The 16,267-nt window shown below is 41.9% G+C and overlaps 1 long non-coding RNA gene across 1 annotated transcript; it reads left to right on the plus strand.

Moving 5' to 3' along the window:
* Window positions 1-202: 202 nt before the first annotated feature.
* LOC137371693 (uncharacterized) lies at window positions 203-10,113 on the plus strand. Its single transcript, XR_010975269.1, has 3 exons — window positions 203-294; window positions 2,461-2,542; window positions 6,757-10,113. It is a non-coding gene; the product is annotated as an uncharacterized lncRNA (long non-coding RNA).
* Window positions 10,114-16,267: the final 6,154 nt, after the last annotated feature.

The raw sequence follows: 16,267 nt of genomic DNA on the forward strand, positions 1-16,267 counted from the left end.
TGGAAGAGGTTGTGTAAAACATTTTACTGTGAACTTATGTTCAATGTTTTCCTTTTAGGTGCAGCCTTTTGATAAACATACATTGCGTTTATTTAACCGGTTTATAATAACTATTGTTGACCTCTGAAGGCCCCATCAAAAGTTCAAGCTTTGGATTCAAGCGTGATGTTGAAATGGTAAGAGACCGTCCCAGTCACTTTGAGTCAGTCCAGGGAGCAGCAGTCACTGAAAGGCTGGACTGCAATAAAGCTTAAAGACCATGAAACCAATATTTCTTCTTGTTACTGTTGTCAGGTAAAATGTATTTAATTGCTTTCACGCTGCTGCTTTGATAAGAAATCATTTCTCAATAAAACCACAGTTGCTTTGTATGAATATTTTACACTAGAGGGCACTGTGTAATTGCACCATCAACTGGCCTGAACAGTTTCCTTTGCTCTACAGCTCCTGCCGACTGTATAAAATTTGTATTTAAAACCAGAAAACTGCGATTGAGAAATGATTAATCAGATTACTTTAGTGAAAAGTTTTCCCTGTGCAAAGATCCTTTCTCTCACTTTCTCTTTGTCTTGTTCTTGTCTGTCAAATTAGTTCATATTTCAACAATAAGCCATGTGAATGTAGTGCATTATTTCAGCTGCTAAATCTGCAAAAACATCAGCATTTCTTCTGAAATTCCTATCAAGTGATGTATATTTATTTTGCTTAGACCTGAAAAGATTCCGCCAGGTCTTGTGCAATTGTACTTTAAGGGTTCTTTAATTCCGCTTAAATATTACAAAAAAAGGAACAAATAGAGGGGCCTGCTCAAAGTCAGAACTTTCATATTTAACATTATTCTGCTTAGATCAAGGCTGTTTTGTATTCCAAGAGATGCCATTCCCTTTTGTTGATTTATATAGGCAAAATTTAAATGTACTAAGGTTCTCAACTCTACAATAGACCTTTTAATCCACAAACACAAAGCAATTTAAACACATTTATGCACACAGCCGTGCAATGATATTGCCAAAATAGACCACAATCCTTTCACAGGCCTTGCAAAGCTATAAAGGAAATGGTAATGGTATTTTTAAGAATACACAGAATTGTTTTGAAAACACTTTAGAAGTATGTTATGCAGTTCTGACTCTTAATATTTTTAAAGTTGACCAAAGTTATCTGAAATTTCTGCGTACTTAATACAACCATTGCTTCTTAAAGTTATTCCATTCTAAACGCATTATCCTAGATTTCACAACTCACAATAAAATGCTTGTATAAATAGTCAGTAGATGGCTCTGCAGCTTTGAAACTAAATACAATCTAATTCACTCTGCTTCTGGGCAGTTTTAATTTCACAGTTTCATGTTAAAGTCTGATGGCCCTAATCTTTCCTCTTTTTGATATCATGAAATATACCGTTCTTTTAAACTCTGCGAACATCGTGTTTGTTTTTAGATAGCTTGCAATCCTTAATTACAACTTCATAAGAAGCTATTCAAAGTAAAATATTTAAGTATTATTTAAATTATTGTCACACAGCCCATGACTGACTCACCTTCTTTAAGCTTGTATACGCGAGGAAATTTATTAAGCGCAGATCAAGAGCTATTTGCTTTATAACAAATATACTTTTTTGTCAAAAATTTACGTACGTGTTAAGGGATACATTTATAGAATAAAGAAGAAAAAACAGTGCAATTACATTCCAGCTAGAAAGCTTTATTGTCTATAAAATCACAAACTGTCTATAAAATAAATAAAGGAGATGACTGGAAAATATATTTAATGCATCTAAACTAACAGAACATTGAATATCAGCATCACAAAGTGAGTTGAAACACTTTTTGCTGTAAATGTAAATAATTCTACATAGATTCAGATTTTCTTTCAAATGTGTATTGGACATAGATTCAGTCACTTAATTTGAACATATTTTTGACTTATAGAATTTATTGCTATACATTTGTTCTAAAAGGCTGATGCATTTACAGTTTTCATTTTAAATATGGTCTAAGTGCAAGTACTGCTTAACTAGAAATCATGTAGCAATGTGAATCAAATTATTTTAGTGTATGTGCTTTAGAATTTGTCTATATTTAGAAGGTTTCCAAGAAACCATTAGAGAATGTTGACATGTTTATCAAGTGTATCTTTTATATGTTGCACAATGGTTTAAAAAGTAATTCACAGATAATGTGCTTAATCAGCTCATTCATTAGCACAAACTGTCAATATTTGGACAAAATCATCAACATAAGAAAAAGTTCAATTGCTTTTATTTCACTTAATGCTGTTTTCTAGAGAGGTCTTGTTAGTTTAATTGCTGTCAAGCAAGGAATTCTGCAAAAGCTGAGAGACTGTAATAGTACTACAGAGATGTTGAAATAACAATATATTAGTACCTATCGTGCATACTTCCCATGTCAAAGACTTAGCCAAAAATAAATATCAACAAATCTATATGTGTAACTGCAGGAAGAAATGAACAATCTTAACATGTGCGAAGTTCTCAATGCACTGCCACAGGCATCGCTCTCTTGTAAATAGTCGGTAAGAGGTAAGTTAATTAAGTTTGTGTTGAACATATTTGAAGTCAAGCTATCTTCTGCGTACGTGTAAAACAAAAGGATGTGACTGTGAAGTTTCTGAACAGAAATGAAAGAGGTCAACATTACTCATGAATGATAAAGTAGCAATTAAGTTATACAAGTCTCCCTCGTGAGCAAAGTACATGCCTTTCTATGCAACATTACATTTGTATAACGTATCTTTGAGTTTTAAGGTTATGTAGCTGGAATTTTAAAATAAACTCTGCTTTAGTGATACTCAGATAGCTCAGTCAGTGGAGTGTCAAACTTGGAGACAGTTTTATGTTGCAAGCTTATGTTTTTTAAGGAATTGGATTCAGGAAAGATAGTGAAGGAAATAAAGGAGAAGGGGTGGCTGTATTGATTAAGGAGAGTATTACAGTGCTGGAGAGAGGCTGTCCTGGAGGGGTCTGGGGCAGAATCTATTTAGTTAAATTTAAGAAACAACATTACACTATTGGGTGTGTTCTATAGGTCACAACTGATACAAAAAGTATAGAGGAACAAATTTGCAGGGTAATTACGGAGAGGGACAAAAAATTATGGAGTAGTGATAATGGGGGATTTTAATTACCCTAATATAGACTGGGATAGTGATAGTTTAAAAGGGCAGAGAGGGGGAAGAATTTCTGAAAAGTGTTCAGGAGAATTTTGTTGATCAGTATGTTTCTGGCCCAATGAGGAAGGAGGCATTGTTGGATCTGGTTCTGGGGAATGAGGTGGGTCAAACGGATTAAGTGCCAGAAGGGGAATATTTAGGGATTAGTGATCATAGTATCATAAGGTTTATGTCAGCTATGGAAAAGGACAAGGATCAAAAATACTTAATTGGTGGTGGGCCACTTTCAATGGGGTGCAAATGGATCAGTCCCAGGTCAATTGGAATCAAAGATTGGCAGGCAAACCTGTAATGAAACAATGAGCTGTCTTTGAAAAGGAGATGGTTCGGGTACATGGTTGAGATACATTGCCACGAGGCAACAAGGTAGGGCAACCAAAGCCAGAACTCCCTGTATGCTGAAAGAGATGGAGAGTAAGATGAAACAGAAAAAGTGTCTGTATGTCAGATGTCAGGTTGATAATGCAAGTGAGAACCAAGCTGAATGCAGAAAGATCAGAGGGGAAGCGAGAAAGGAAATCAAACAGGTAAACAGAGAGTATGAGAAGAGATTGGCAGCGAACATAAAAAAGAATCCAAAAGTCATCTGTAGGCATACAAACAGCAAAAGGACGGATTAGGGACCAAAAAGGGGATCTACGCATGGAGGCAGAGGGCCTGGCTAAGGTTCTAAATGAGTACTTTGCATCCATCTGTACTAAGGAAGACGATGCTGCCAAAGTCATAGCGAAAGAGGAGATAGTTGAGAAACTGGATGGGCTAATAATTGTTAAGGAGGAGGTATTAGCAATGATGGCTGTACTTAAAGTTGATAAGTCACCAGGACTGAATCAGATTCATCCAAGGATGCTGAGGGAAGTAAGGGAGGAAATTGCGGAGGCTCTGGCCATGATCTTCCAATCCTCCTTGGATACAGGGGTAGTGCCAGAGGACTGGAGAATTGCAACTGTTACACACTTGTTCAAAAAAGGGTGTAAGGATAAATCTAGCAGTACAGGCTAGCCAGTTTAACCTCGGTGGTGGGAAAACATTTAGAAACAATAGTCCGAGACAAAATTAACAGTCAATGGCCAAGTGTGGATTAGTTAAGGAAAGTCAGCATGAATTTGTTAAAGGCAAATTGTGTTTAACTGACTTGATTGAGTTTTTTGATGAGATAACAGAGAAGATTGATGAGGGTATTGCAGTTGGTGTGGTGTAAAAAGACTTCCAAAAGGCATTTGATAAAGTGACACATAACAGGTTTGCCAGCAAATTTGAAGCTCATGGAATAAAAGGAAAAGTGGCAGCTTGGATACAAAGGTGGCTGAGTGGCAGTAAACAGAGGATAGTGATGAATAGTTGTTTCTCTGACTGGAGGAAGGTATACAGTGGGGTTTCCATGGGGTCAGTTCGAGGACTTAAACTTGGGTGTACAGGGCACAGTTTCAAAATTTGCAGATAACAAAAAACTTGGAAGTATTGTGAACTGTGTGGAGGATAGTGATAAACTTCAAGAGGACATAAACAGGCTGGTGGAATAGGCGGACACGTGGCAGATGAAATTTAATGCAGGGAAGTGGGAAGTGATACATTTTGGTAGGAAGCACAAGGAAAGGCAATATAAGCTAAAGGGTATAATTCTAAAGGGGGTGTAGGAGCAGAGGGACCTGTGGGTATCTGTGCATAAATCATTGAAAATGGCAGGACATGTTGAGAACATGGTTAAAAAGGCATATGGGATCCTGAGCATTATAAATAGAGGAATAGAGTACAAAAACAAGGAAGTTATGATGAAACTTTATAAACCACCGGTTCAACCTCAAGTGGAGTATTGCAATCAGTTCTGGGCACCCTTTAGGGAGGATGTGATGGCTTTAGCGAGAGTGAAGAATAGATTTGTGAGAATGGTTCCAGGGATGAGGCATTTTAGTTACTTGGATGGATTGAAGAAGCTGGGATTGTTCTCCTTAGAGAAGAGATGGTTGAGAAGAGATTTGACAAATGGGTTCAAAATCATGAGGGGTTGGAGCTGAGTAGATAGAAACTGTTCCAATTGGCAGAAGGGTCGCGAACCAGAGGACTATGATTTAAGGTGACTGGTAAAAAAACTAACAGCGACATGAGGGAAATCTTCTTTATGCAGCGAGTGCTTAGGATCTGGAATGCACTGCCTGAGAGTGTGGTGGAGGTAGATTCAATCAGCTGAACTCAAGAGGTGAGGTGAGAGTGACTGCCCTTGACATCAAGGCAGCATTTGACCGAGTATGGCATCAAGGAGCCCTAGTAAAACTGAAGTCAATGGGAATCAGAGGGGAAACCCTCCGTTGGTTGGAGTCATACCTAGTGCAAAGGAAGATGGTTGTGGCTGTTGGAGGTCAATCATCTCAGCTCCAGGACATCACTGCAGGAGTTCCTCAGGGTAGTGTCCTAGGCCCAACCATCTTCAGCTGCTTCATCAACGACCTTCCTTCAATCATAAGGTCAGAAGTGGGAATGTTCGCTGATGATTGCACAATGTTCAGCACCAATCGCTACTCCTCAAATACTGAAGCAGTCCATGTAGAAATGCAGCAAGACCTGGACAATATCCAGGCTTGGGCTGATAAGTGGCAAGTAACATTAGCGCCACACAAGTGCCAGGCAATGACCATCTCCAACAAGAGAGAATCTAACCATCTCCCCTTGACTTTCAATGGCATTACCATCGCTGAATCCCCCACTATCAACATCCTAGGGGCTACCATTGACCAGAAACTGAACTGGAGTAGCCATATAAATACCATGGCTACAAGAGCACGTCAGAGGCTAGGAATCCTGCAGCGAGTAACTCACCTCCTGACTCCCCAAAGCCTGTCCACCATCTGCAAGGCACAAGTCAGGAGTGTGATGTAATACTCTCCACTGGCCTGGATGGGTGCAGCTCCAACAACACTCAAGAAGCTCAACACCATCCAGGACAAAGTAGCCCGCTTGATTGGCACCCCATCCACAAACATTCACTCCCTCCACCACCGACGCACAGTGGCAGCAGTGTGTACCATCTACAAGATGCACTGCAATAACGCACCAAGGCTCCTTAGACAGCACCTTGCAAACCCGCAACCTCTACCGACTAGAAGGACAAGGGCAACAAATGCATGGGAACACCACCACCTGCAAGTTTCCCTCCAAGTCACATACCATCCTGCCTTGGAACTATATCGCCGTTCCTTCACTGTCGCTGTGTCAAAATGCTGGAACTCCCTTCCTAACAGCACTGTGGGTGTATCTACCTCACATGGACTGCAGCAATTCAAGAAGGCAGCTGACCACCACCTTCTCAAGGGCAATTAGGGATGGGAAATAAATGCTGGCCTGGCCAGCGACGTCCACATCCCATGAATGAATTTTTAAAAATCTTGGCTTTCAAAAGGGATTTGGATAAGCGTCTGAAAAGAAAAAAAATGCAGGGGTACAGGGAAAGAATGAGGGCATGGAACTAGCTGAGTTGCTGCTGCAGAGAACCAGCATAGACAGGCCAAATGGTCTCCTTTTGTGCTGTAACAATTCTATGATTAAAATTGCCCCAAATTCATTTCACAGAGACAGCAGAGAGAGAAGACTTTCACCTCATCAGGCTGGGATGATTTGAACCCAGGTTCCAAATGCGAAAGGTCGGTGACTAATTCACTGCACCACCTCATCATGTGAAAAAAGGAGATACAAAAACAAAGCTGCAATTTCCAAAAATCTTAAATAAAAACAGAAAATTCTGTATATACACATTCGATCCACCAGCATCTGTAAAGAGGAAAGATAGGTTAATATGCCAAGACACCCTTTGTTAGAACTGACATTCGAAGAGTCTGATGCAAGTTCTGAGACCTGAAATGTGAATCTAGCTTCTATACAATGCCAATATAGATGGGCCTGCTGTACACTCCTAGCATTTTCTGTTCTTTTGTGATAATGTATTTCTGATTAGGCTGTTGTCTCACATCTGTGAAATAAATATCATATTCGGCTCTCATTTATCACATTGGTCACAGTGTTATATAAGATTCAGTACTACATTGTTAGCCAAAATGACAATATAGAAATGTCCTTGAACTCACTTTGAAACTGATACTAGCACAAAGTTTTCTGGGAACTTGCACCATTGTAATCATGCATCTATGGTGGAGGGAGCCTTGAAAGGCAATTACGGAGTAACTGACTTACCCCATTAATTACACCACTCTATATTTTCCAGGGACCTTTGCACCATTATTCTCACAGAAAACAGTGACAAGTTAAATATTACAGCCCTGCCCTATTAAAGTCAATGGCAATCATTATTTTCCTGCATTTAAGTCAGTTTTTACATTGCTGCCGCTTAGACTTAAAAATAATGGCATGAGTGCTCCCTTGGTCTTTTATTCTTTCATGGGATGCAAGTGCCACTGGCAAGGCCAGAGGTGTGGCCCATCCCTAATTGCCCTTGAGAAGGTGATGGTGAGCAACCTGTCTGAACCACTGCAGTCCATGTGGTGTGGTGGTGTTTTTCCTATGGGCAGGTTCGCTGATCTGCAAGAGAGATGAGCATGACTAGGGAAGAGGGTATATAAGGTGACTTCCCATTGCCTTTCACAGAGCAGAATGGGAATTGAAACCACACTGTTGGCATTGCTCTGAACTACACACTGGCCATCTGAGCTGCAGTGTAGGTGCACCCACATAAATAATAGTAACTTGGCAATAACGTGAGTTATTGCTCCGTGATTAATTACCTTTAAACAGTTGATCTGAGCTTTTTTGTTTAGCTCCCAGAGGGCCTGATCCCTAGCCAAATGCTGCCTTATCTGCAGGTATTATATCATATGGCGACTATATTCCCAGTTTAAAATTGGATGAGACAAGGGAGTTTAAAAAATGGAATAATTTAAAACCATAAAAAATCAGAAACAAACATGAGGGAGATAAGAATAGAAGGACAGATTGATAGGGTAAGATGAAGTAAAGTGGGAGGAGGCTTGTGGAGCATAAGCACTGGCATACAACTGCTGGGTCAAATGGTCTTTTTCTGTGCTGTAAAATACAATGCAATACCCTTGTCAGCGACTCCGGTACCCTCCTGGTGAACCAGTTTTTCAGGAGTAATATCAATGTGCTTGCCAGGAACATTGGGGGCTATTATTTTATAGACATGATGGATTCCTCTTCAGGTTTGTGATTGAATTATCTCAGAAACAAATAGATGCTCCTTCCTGTCCAGTTCCTGATAAAGGAGAGGATGCAGGGAGAGGCTGAGTACTTCCAGGTTAGTGAGCTGACCAAATATATTCGTTGAATGGCTGTAATAAAATGGCCTCCCCACTTCCAATTTCCCGCCTGCTCACTGTGGCGTATTCTAATTTGAAAAGTTAATGATGCTAAACCCAGCCTGCTAGACAACTAAAATTACACTGTATGTCATTAATTTCGACCTTGTAGGAAAATCTGGGCCGTTTTTTATTGCATGCAGTTGGTGCAATGATAAGCAACCGATAGAGTGCTCAGCACAAATCAGGCCTGCAAAAGGAGCTAGACATCAGCTGATTAATCAGGCATGATTAATATACACTTTTGGCAAGAATAGTTCCAGATTAAGAAAAAGAAATAATATATTGCACAGCTGTGTGGTCAAGGAAATGCAAAGGTGCTTTCGTAATATCTGCACTTGTGATGTCAGAAAGAGTGTAGAAAAATTCTAACCCAGATACTGCAATATTAGTTTGATGCATTTGCATAACATCACTCCATCCAGTGTTTGAACGTTTGCGTTAGCCCATTTAGACTAAAATAGACAAATTAAGACCTTGGTTGCAATAGCGCACAGAGAAATATTGTGAATAGACTTGTTCTCAGAATATAAGCCATCCTGCTAGGACTGCATTTATTTGTAGAAATCTAGGGCTGAATTTTCCCGGCCCATTGGCAATGGGCTGGGAGGCAGGAGGGCTGGCAAAATGATGGGGGTGCAGCGTCAGGTGGACATCTTCCCGCTGCTGGCAGTGGGAAGCTTGGCAGTTCGGCAGCTCAACGGGTGGCCAATTGAGCCACATAAGAGGGCAATTTCCTGCCTCTGTGGGCATTTCACCCAAATCGGGAGGGCCCACGACTGCCTGGGGAGACTACTAGCTAAACCTTGGCGGTCTCCCAGGAGGTTCCAGAGAGGGGGGACCCTCCTCTAAGGAGACCCCATGGCCCCTGGCGGCAATGGCCACCCTCAGAGCAATGGCGTTGCAGGTGCTCCATGACATCCACCCTCCAATTGCCTTGGCCTGGCTGTCAGGCCCCAGTTTTCCCCAACAACAGCTACCTCTCTACGAGGGCGTCCCACCATTGAGCCGCCCTTTCACTGGTCATGCAGCCTCAGCAATGGCCACCGCTAGCAGTGGCGCTGCTGAGGCTGTTGACCTGCCAGCCTTCTGGTTGGACCAGCAACTCTTGGAGGGATCTCTTAATTGCCTGCTGCCAGCAACATGCTGCCCTATGTCCCACCACTGGCCAACAGGTTGGAAGGGGGTGGGGGGAGGGGGGTCGCCTCGCACTTTTGACCTCAGTGACGGAACTTCCAGGTAATTGACAAAATTCAGTCCCCAGTTGCTATGACAAGATGGTGATTGGCCTTCTAGTTTAATAGCCATTGATTTGACAATTAAATGGCCTGTGAGGCCACTTCTGAGTGCTTTAAGAGTCAACTACACCTTGCACCAAGCTATGTGTAGATCCCCAGTACGCAAACTCCAAGTGTCACTACGTGCTGAGGTTCTATCTGTCCCCGGTGTTGCGAAGGATGGGCCTGGTCACATTGCCGCGGAACGCACCATGCAGCTGGGCGGCGCCGTACCACCTATCCTTCGTGGAGCAGTTTCTGCGGAAAAACACCTTTGACCACCGGTCCATCAGGCAGTGGTCTGCACGGAATGTCCTCAAGGCCCTACGGGAAAAGGAAACGGTGGATCCTGTCGGATGGTTCCCCGAGCAGACCGTCAAAGTCATTTGGCGGAATGCCTCATCACCAGAACTTTCAAACAAGCACCAAGACGTAGCTTGGCTGGTGGTGAGAAGGGCCCTCCCCGTCAGATCCTTCATGCACACCCGAAGTCTCGCCCCCTCCGCACAGTGCCCCCGCATTGGCTGTGGTGGGGAAGAGACGGTCGCCCACCTCCTCCTGGAATGTGCCTTTGCAAAGAAGGTGTGGAAAGAGATGCAGTGGTTTTTGTCAAGGTTCATCCCAAGCAGCTCTGTAACACAGGAGTCTGTGCTCTACGGGCTGTTCCCAGGGACGCACACCGAGACAAACATCAACTGCTGCTGGAGGGCTATCAATTCGGTGAAAGACGCCCTTTGGTCTGCCCGAAACTTGCTGGTCTTCCAGCGCAAAGAGTTGTCCACCGCCGAATGTTGCAGACTGGCACATTCCAAGGTCCAGGACTATGTGCTGAGGGACGCACTAAAGCTTGGGGCAGCCGCAGCAAAGGCTCAATGGGGAAAGACCACAGTGTAAGGTTCCCCCACCAAGCTGGACTGAGGGGCTGGATCCATGGGAAACCCCTCGAACTGTATCGTTAATATTCTCAATTGCTGTAAATGTAAAACTGTAATTGACATGACAATTGTGAAACAGAAGGGTTGGGAAGAAACTCATGACAGTATTGAAAGAAACTGATCTCTTTTGCAATGTTTGTATTTTTTGGTGTGGTTTGGAAACTGTTTGGCAATGTAATTTTTACAGATTTTTATGAATAAAGTATATTTTGGAAATAAAAAAAAACTACACCTTTGAATACATGAACCATTTGTATTTTAACAGTAATTTTATACTATAAAAAGTTCTGTAGTAAGTTATTTAGCTTATGTGCTGCAGATTGTGGCATATCCTCTATAGGTGCTGGAGCTTAGATGGAATAAAACATGTAATCATTTAATAAGCCATGTTTATCATAAATTGTTGTAATTTAAGTTAAAAAAAAAGCAGCCATTTCAGTGTGTCTGGTTTTTAATATGAAATATTACTGCTGTGACCTCATTATAGTGCAATTTTGTGTCAAGCTGACATTTTTTTCATGCAAAAAACTAGGCAAGTGAAAAAAGACAATCTCAAGAATGTAGTCTCACAACAGTGCAACTTTGTAACACCTGCAGTAAAATTGCAACCATTGTGAAACATTGATAACAAAAATCATAAAACTGTAATTAAAACAGAATTTTGGTGTTCATGTAAAGGCCGCTTTTCACTAATATTAAAAATGTAATGATCATTTGGATGGTGGTGACTAGATTTCTGTGTATGTTCACAGGCACGTATGTGCAAAGTTCTGTTTGACTGACCGAAGAGTGATGTACAACTGGTAGTATAAATCAGCACTGCTGCTTTTTAGATCGCTTGAAAGCAGGTACTAACCTCAAACTGGTAGCTGCAATATCACAGCGACATTACCCTGACCTTTGTCAATTTCTAATACTGTAAGCTTTGCAAAGCAGGAAATGTGATGATAAGTTTTGATTTATAACAGGGTGCTGGTCATTCAACCGTCAATTTGTTGTTTATCCAGGGTTTAGCGTGATTAAAATGTAACCGTAGAAATTGAAATCTTGCAATTAAATATCTGAGTTGGATCAGGTAAATTTTCACTCATTGAAATAGCAGCAAAAATTCATAACTGGTGTAATTTATTTACAATTCTGCCCTAATAAGCATAAAATGGCTTTTATTTTATAAACTATGCTTCATAAAAGAGATGGTGACAGCAGATTTGTCGCAAGTGAAGATCATGGGAAGGCTTATCTCTGCAGTAGTTGGCATGATCGTAGGTGACTGGAGAGGCCAGTTCGTGATCTGCAGGTTCTTGAGCAGTTGGGGAACGGGACCTCGTGGTTTGGAAGGGCTCTGGTATAAGCAGCAAGAAAAACTGAAAATGCTGGAAATACTCAGCAGGACAGACAGCATCTGTGGAGAGAAAAACAGTTAACGTTTCGGGTCGATGACCTTTCATTAGAACTTTGCTTTTGTGTTCTGGTATAAGCGGTCTCCTTCTGCTGTCTGCGCCTTTCTTCAGCAGCCTCATGTCATGTCCCACAACTGGTTGGTCAACTTTAGCCAGAGAGGGCTGTCTTTTCAGCTGGTCTTTGACGCGCTTGTGATGTGCACCTCGATCCCACTTACTGGAGCATAGTTCACCATAAAGCACTGCTTTTGGCATTCTGGATTCCTCCATGTGCGACACATGTCCTGTCCAGTATAATTGGTGTAGTAAGAGAATGCATTCAACGCTGGGCAGAATGGCTCTGTTGAGGACTTCATTGTTTGTGATGTAGCCCTGGCATCTGATGTTCATGATGGATCGAAGACAATGTTGATGGAAGCATTTCAGCAGTCGCATTTGTTTTCTGTGCAGAACACATGATTCTGAAAACAGGACAGCAGGCTGCCTCCATTGAGCTGGCGGCCTCCACATGTGGATGGGAGGCGGCTCCATTGAGCTGGCGGCCTCCACATGTGGATGGGAGGCGGCTCCATTGAGCTGGCGGCCTCCACTTGTGGATGGGAGGCTGCTCCATTGGTAGTAAATTGCCGGTGAGGCTACAAAATCGCCCCCAATTGGGGCCTTAACCCTTATAATTGGCTGCCCACCTCTGTGGCGAGGACAGCTGATCCTATTACCAGCTAGCCTCTGGGAAAGCTCCCTGGCAGTGGGAATGCATCGGGGAGCCTCCTGACTTGGCTCTCCCCTATTTTCCATGCCCCCCATGCCCGCCACTGCCTTCAAGCCTGGGAAAATTCAGCCCATCAGGTTACTGGCCACCTGTTTATTGCTGGATCCTGACTAATGAAATAGTGTGGGAACTCTTGACTTAGACCATCTGTGCCCTCGGGTCTGCTGCTACTTTCTATTTGTCTTGAAAGGGGAAGTCAAAAGTTCTACCTTCTGCAAGGCATTGAGGAAACCCCTGAAAAAGTAGAATTATCAAAAGAGACTGTCAGAGCAACTGAAAAATGTTAGAGACATTGCCATATCTGTTGCCTCCACATCATATATAGGGGCGCTGTCTTACACTACTCTGGTTTTCTTCTCCATGGGAGAGCTCACAAACATGTCAGACCTAACATGTAAAGTTGGCTTTAATATGCCTGTATAGGTATAATTTATGCAGTTGAACTACTCAATCTTTTGTCACCTTAGGTCAGTTAGTTGACTTGTTAATTTCGAGAGGTGTGTTAAAAAGTCATTAATACAGTTGCATCATGATTAACCCAATCTTTCATTCTGGCATTCTCAAAAAGTTTCGAACAGTACCTGCCCTCTGTTTTGTTAATGACTTACAATGCATGATGAAATGTTTAACCCTTTAATCATCTGATGAGGAATGTATGGCCCAGAGCCTGGCTCACATATGGCTGATGGACCCTTGCACAAGATACTGGAGAGTTGCTGATATTAGATGAACTGAACTTGATCAAGATTCAATGAGGGTAATTTTCACCTTCACTGCCTGGGCAGTGATGTAGCTGAGAAAATCACCCGCCCATTGTAAAACCTGCCAACTTGAGAAGAAAAGTTGAAGAGGGAGAGGTAGTTAATATGTAACTCCTTTGCAATGTATTAATGTCAAATGAGGTACAATTACATTAGGCACTATTTTATACTGTGCAATAAAAGATATTGAACCTATTTATACATTGTAGCAACCACGTGGTGTGACGAAGGTGTTTCCCCCTGTTCAACTCCCCACTTGACCACAGCGAGTGTATTCGAATTAGAGTTTAGCCCATTGGTGTTTTATTTTTCAAATAAACAGACAGTGACGGGTTTTCTTGTAGGTTTTGAAAATGTCAATTGTTTATTGATCAATACGACTTATCCTGAAATTGTTGCAACTGCATCCACTCACACTTTCACTCGCACACACAAGATGAAACAGATAGAGAAGAGAAAGAGGAAGGTGGTTTTTAGTGGGGGTGGGGGGAAGGCTACGATAAACCTGTTGAGTTCTCTTGAGAATCAAGTTCTAGATGGATGCAGGCCTGAGGTAATTGTAGATTTCTTGCTTGATTGAAGGTTCTGTTGAAGATGGTGAGTTACTTCTAGCTGTCATTGCTGTATACTGTAGATGTCAGATTTTTTCAGCAGGGCACTGTGCTTCCTGGCTTGGCTGAACTCAAGCTGTTACAAGTAGCTTCACCTTCTGGGTCAGTCTCTCTCTCTGTCTGGCTGCTTTTTTAAAGGTAAAACTGTGTCAACTCTCACCTCCTGGTAGGAGACATTCTCCTCTCATCCCCATGTGATTGTACAATGGCCCAGGACGTGGCTGCTTCACACCTCCTTTGTTTCAGAAGAAGACATTCTATCCTGGAATGATTTTAGGATAGGTGTAAGATGGGTTCTATTAACACCTTCTGGATTTGAAGATTTGTCCTTTGTCTTGTCAGGCAGTTTTAATACACAAAAGGCCAACCCCCTTTTCTTCGGAAGCGATTTGGGACTATTGTTCACTTTTTAAAATAAAGGTTCATTTTTTAAAGACAAAGTCCATTTTTCATAACTCTTCAGAGTTAGTCCACGATTGTTGTATCATCGCACTTCCCTAAGGGAAGAAAATGAAATTCCTTGGAATACATTTTTTTTTGTTTGGGTTTAAAAAAAAGGGAAAAAAGAAACAGTAAGAAAGTTTAGGGTCACACCACTGTACATATTCATTTCATTCACTCCTCCATCTCACAACTGCTACAGCTGGCATTGCTTATAACAGGCATTTGGGGTTCATGTTTATGTTTTTTCATCATCCTCTTCAAAAAATTGCATTTCATTTGGTTACGTATTGTCAAATGAGGTTGTAGTTTCTCTCACACAATTTTTTACAACTTAAGGAATGTTAGTCTCCAGGACAATGTGATTGTTGGTGAAGCTTGTAGTATAGACATTTCTGTTACTGCTTGTTGTGTGGTTTCCGGTTTGTACAAGCTTTAACCCTTTGACTACTGCTTCCACAATACATGGCGTTAACCATTCAGGTTCTAGCACATCGATAGTTCTTATTTCTAGGGTGATAGTGAAGCTCTTGTGAGGCATCTGGGATTTCCTCCTGCCCCTTATTCTGGCTGGGTTCTGACTCTAAATTGTTGGGTTTGATTAGTTTTGGATTTGGAACCTGATTGTGTGATTCTTTAGTGGGTAGATCCATGCTGACCTCACTTTGAGTTTCCTTGTGATTTTCGCAAGCATGGTTCACTTTAGGGTATGCTACCTTTGCTTTTCCTTTTACTTCAGAGATAGATGTTTCCCTAATCCTCTGGGGCACTACTGCTCGCAGCTGATTGTACAGCTTCCACTAAACTCCTCAATGGCACATCAACTAAGTGAGGCATCTCACTCACTCTTGACTTTTCTGTTTGGGAACTTTTCTCGTCCTGATTTAAATCTTTAGAAAACGTTCCAGCTAACCATAGCTCGGTTGTTTTACTTTCAGCTTTCTCGGCTTTTATCTTAGCTTCTTTAAATCTTTTTGGCTCTGTCTGGGCCCTTTTAAATTCTTCTGGTTCTATCGCCCACCACCCCCACCCCCATGAGACTTTTAGGACTTCTCCAGCCCCCTGCAGTTGTACAGAATTTTGTTTTCTTCCCTCAGTTTCTCCAGTCTCTGGACCCTCTGGGTACAATACTGTGCTTCCTGCCAAGTCATTTCCCAGCATTAAATCTACTCCTGCATGCATAAGCTTGGAATGATTGCAACCCTCACTACCCCAGTGACCAACTTACTCTGTAGGTAAATTTTAACTAAGGGAACTTTCAAGCATTTGCCAGTAAGCCATTTTACTAATACCATGGTATTTGGTCTGCTTTCCAGTGGCATTTCTGTCAGTTTGGCTGCTAGTAGGGTCTGAAAACAACTGGTCCCCCTGAGGATGGTTATCCCCTTGTCGGGTGCCTAGGACAAAAAAAAGGAGTAATTTTTCCTTTGTGCAAAAAGTTCTGGTATGTGCTCTGCTCCTGCATTATATTAGAACACAGGCTTATCATTTTCAAACCATAGACACAACTTGACTGCAGCACCTCCTGCTGGTTTTTTTTGGCATACCAACAATTGGCCT

The sequence above is a fragment of the Heterodontus francisci genome, chromosome 7 (genome assembly GCF_036365525.1).
Source record: "Heterodontus francisci isolate sHetFra1 chromosome 7, sHetFra1.hap1, whole genome shotgun sequence".
Lineage (NCBI taxonomy): Eukaryota > Metazoa > Chordata > Chondrichthyes > Heterodontiformes > Heterodontidae > Heterodontus > Heterodontus francisci.